The sequence below is a fragment of the Egretta garzetta genome, unplaced genomic scaffold (genome assembly GCF_000687185.1).
Source record: "Egretta garzetta isolate BGI_Z169 unplaced genomic scaffold, ASM68718v1 scaffold149, whole genome shotgun sequence".
Classification (NCBI taxonomy): Eukaryota; Metazoa; Chordata; class Aves; order Pelecaniformes; family Ardeidae; genus Egretta; species Egretta garzetta.
This window is the reverse complement of record NW_009269998.1, coordinates 538,959-543,519: the sequence shown is the minus strand read 5'-3', so window position 1 is coordinate 543,519 and position 4,561 is coordinate 538,959.

Sequence of the window (4,561 nt, the reverse complement as noted above, 5' to 3'; positions counted from 1 at the left end):
AAAAAGACAGTAAAACATATGTTGTATATTACTGCATGTGAATTAGGAAAGAAAGTAAATGCTCGACTAGTTACAAAAAAAAAATACAGAATCATACAGTCTTAACAGGGACAAGGTGGGCAGAAGTTCTTTGTCCTTCTTCCAGTTTCTTATTGTCAGCAGCTTCCTTAGGGCCTCCTGTTCCAAACCCGGGCACTGACGGAGGGTTTGAAACGGGCGTATTTCACGGCTCTGGGCAGAGGGCCTTCCGCTTCAGCTGGCCGAGCGGCTGTTGCTTCGCTCCCTCTCTTTGCTCTTCTCAATGCAAATATTGCGGAGGGGTGGATGTTCCGTGGCAGCTTCGGTTTACTTGTGTGCAGGCTTCTGCTGCCGTCCTTGGAAATGTCAATGCGGCAGCACCGTAAAAACTTATTCAAATGCGCCAAAGACAGATGAACTTACAGCCTTTAAAAAAAACCAACAAGCGAACAAAAAAAAAAAAAACCAAACCCCAAAACTGCAGCAAAAGATAGAGCTTTGAACTTTGAGAATGTTGCTCTTGCTGTAGGAGATCAAATTTCAAAGCCATTACATTATAGACAGATACGCTGCACGCCTCCTACCTCGGACCTCGAATGGGTCTGTGCAGGAGATCGGGTCTTGTCCTCTGTATAATTCTAGAGGATCAGGGAATAATGTCTCTGTAAAGACCAGAAATTCCTTTTTCCAGATCTTTCTGTCTCGTAAAGATTTGAAGGACAACCTCTAGTTTGCAACTTTCGGTGGAACATTTTTTTTGGTACTGATCTTGATCACCCTTGCTAAAACACAGACCTTCGTGCAAACTATTGTGTTACTTTTTTTTAACGCGGTGTTGGTGTAATGTTTGTGCGTAGCTGTGGTGCCTCCCTGCTTGGGTGACGGTGGATGTTGATGCCCTTGTTGGGGATTTTCAGTCCTAATCCCCAAGCAGTGTTTTTCTGCAGAAAAGAGAGGTGGTGATAGCTATGCTGCCTGAGGGCCCAGCTGTGCTGGGCAGAAAAGTCTCTTGGTGTTGGGTTTTATTCTTTATTTTCTCATTTGGCATTGTATTAGCGTTCAGAGAGACCTTTTGTTTGCTATGGTATTTGAATAGATGAGTATAACGTGTCCTGATGCTTTATAGGAATTCGTTTAGTTGATGTTCAACACTCCGTCTCTAAGCTTAAAACCTTCATTTAGTTTGGTGTTTAGGGCTTTTCTTGCTTTTTTTTTTTTTCCTTGTCCTTTTGAGGCTCCACCCTTCTCTTGTTTTGCTCCTTACCTTAGTTCACACCGATAAGGTGTCTGGTCTCTGTTATGGATCTCTTTTCCTCATTCCTACAAAGAAAGGATGGAATTTGTTGTACTGGTTCCCAGCTGTAAGGAAACTTGTCTGCATGAGAAACGTGTAGGTAGGCAAACTAGCGTAATCCCTTTGAAGCCGATTCCCTGTTTGCTTGAGATCACAGGAGATACTTGCTCCAAAACAAATATTCGGTGAGGAGCCCTTTAAGCTCGTTGAAATGGATGGTTTCGCTGGTTTTCAGCTGAGGTAGGTAAGAAATGAGCAGAAGCTCTTGCTCCGTTGTCTCGCTGCATAAGGTGTGGAGCAAGCAGGAACGCCGGGCAGGAGAAGGAGAGGTTCCAGTTCATTTCAGCTTGCTTCCCAGTGACTCCACCCTTCCCATGGAAATGGTGTTTGTACCGGGCGGGCGTTTATCTTCTCCCCCTGCTGATGTTTGACACCCTGCCAGCCTCCTCTCCATGCGAAAGGAAGGATGGGCAGAAATGCGGTCTGTACGGGGAGTTAAGCTTTGCACAGCCTTTGGTTATCCCGTGCCTTGTCTCTGGGCTCTGCCCTTCCTTCCAAGCCATCCCTCTGTCGGGAAGCTGGCACTGGTCAGTACCGTTTCCCAAACGTTTTAAAACCAGCAGAGCGAGGCGAGTTGTCCTGTCCCTGCAGCCGCCACCCTGAAGGGTCAAGCCCTAGTGATAGGGAAAAGGAAGGGAAACAAACTTTTTTTAAACTGGAGGCTGGTAGACAAACGAAGCCCATAAACAAAATATCTCCTGTTTTGCAAGGTCAGGAGCGCTTCCTGCTTTCCTTCTCGAGGGCAAATACACGTTGATGAAAAAGAAATGCAGTCTGCGGTGAATAATGCTAACCAGCCCCAGGTACGATCATTGCGTTCCTCCTGAAACTGCTGAGGAGAAGATTCTTGTGCTCTATTTCACTTGCTGCAGGCCAAATACACAGATTTAATTTCTTTGTCCAGAAATCGCCCTTTTTGTGAATGTTTTTTAACCGGGAACCAGATTCGAATCATTAACTTCCAGATTTTTTTAATTAGCGATTTAAACGCTAGATTAAGTTTTGGCTGCCTGTAGCTGGACTGTTAGGCCCTCTCCTTCCTCTTGCTCGCCCCTCCTTTCAAAACAGTAATAATACCCTTTTCTTTCTTAAAATGTAACTGCTCCTACTGTAATATACTTGGTTTGCCCTTCCGCACTTCCTCTAGGCTGTTTTTCTTTACCCAAGTTTTAGGTTTGCTCGCTGGATTTTATGACCCCTACGTACGAAAGCTTGCTGGTGATGCGGTATTTCTGTGAATGTTGTCTAAAAGGATGTGATAAAAATGAAGACGGTGTTGGATAAAGGCAATGAGGACTTTAGGCTTTGAGAGCGCACGGGGATGTCTTCTGTGATGGTAACTGACAGTGTGGGATTTCTGCATCCCCAAAATGTCTGTATAGCTTTTAAAGAAGCAATATTTTTAATTTACAAGTCTTAAATTCAGGTGTTTAGTTTAACATAAAATCAGCTCGTGTGGCCTTTTCCATCATGCAAATCTTAAGTTGGTTGCATGGAGAATAAGTTAAAAATCCAATATTTTCATTCTAACTGTCAGAAATATTACAATAGATACACACTGAGATTTTACAAAGGCGATTTCGGAGGAAGTAGCAGAAGGGTTTTACAAGATCAAGCACTGAACTTCACTTTGCTCCAGTTCAAGATATCTGATAGTTGATCATAGCTCTTGACGTTAACGTTTACTAGCTAAATATCAGTTCCAACATGCACAGCACTGGAGCTTTTCTCTTTGTGTCCAATTTCTGTATTTTTTTCCAAAGAACTGTGAAATTTTTTCCAGCTGGATCCAGGCTTTAGGAACAGATCTGCAGTTCCAATGAACAACTTCACAACTTTGCCTTTTATATTTATTGTCTTCCAGAAACCTCTCTGTATTCATCATCAAGCACCCTTTTTTTTTTTTTAATAGCTGTTCCCAAACCTCCTTTATAATTGTAATGCACAGAGATGAATGAAATGCTGATTGAAAGCTTCTGCTATAGGTTTAGTCAAGAAATCTGTCAACTAGATGCACAGAATGCATTTGACAGAAGAGAATGGTACTTAATGGTACAGTTTTGATAATCGAGTCAACAAATATAAATATAACAGTGGAATAATTCCCTAGCTATACTTACAGTCAGTCAGCATTTGGCACAAGAACTGCGTGTATCACTTAAAACATGTTAGTGATAGAAACAATAAAAACTTGCATTTTGTCAGTCTTTTTTTAATGGATCAGCAACCAAATGATGAGAATTCTCCAACTGTATTACAGTATTCCCTGCTGGTTGCTTCTTTCCGATGCATAGTTTTACCGTGGCTGACAATACTAAATTTCAGCAATTTGGGTTCAACGACGCTTCCTAGAAGATGGTCCTGCTGCATGCTTGCCTCCACTTCCAAATTGTGCCGTGTTCCTGTTCTGGGCAGAAGCCTCTTGCGCTTCTGAGAACGTGTTTGCCCCCTCAATTGCCAAAACACGAGTTTAGCCTTTTGCTGGAAATTTTGCAGAGGATTTTTTTCAGAGAAGCCTGGCGAAGCACTAGCTTTATTAAGCTGTAGTAACCTATTAATTTGTATTCTCCTAGGGTAAGACCCCGTGTGTGAAGAGTTCTGGTATTGATTGAGAGGTGGTGTTAATGCAGTACCCCCAGTCAACAGCGACATCGCTTGGTTAGATTTTTTTTTTATTTTTTTTTTTAAAGGAGGAGGGGATTCCAGCAGTAGAGAACCTTAACTGCAGTGCCTCCATTCATCTTCATCTTTTACGGTCTGCCTCAGCGTGTCTGCTCTGTCCTATCTCGATGTGTCTCATCCATTTAAGTCTTTCATCGTTACTATCTCAGGACAGCCCTGCTCTCTTGAGCACTGGGTATAGGTTTCTAATTCTGTGGCTACTTCAATAGAAGTATTAATAGTAATAAGGACACCTATTAACAGGTACGAGCTAATGGGAATGCAACCCATGTAGCATTGAGTTGACAGTTCATACCTAAGATACAGCACTTTTGATGGTAAGCAGGACCAAGTAATTTAGAATCAGAATTGTTTAGGTTGGAAAAGCCATCAAGTCCAACTGTTCCCCTAACCCTGCCATCCCACCACTAAACCCTGTCCCTGAGCACCTCATCTGCCTGGCTTTTGAATACCCTCAGGGGTGGGGACTCGACCCCTTCCCTGGGCAGACCCTTCCAGCCCCTGACA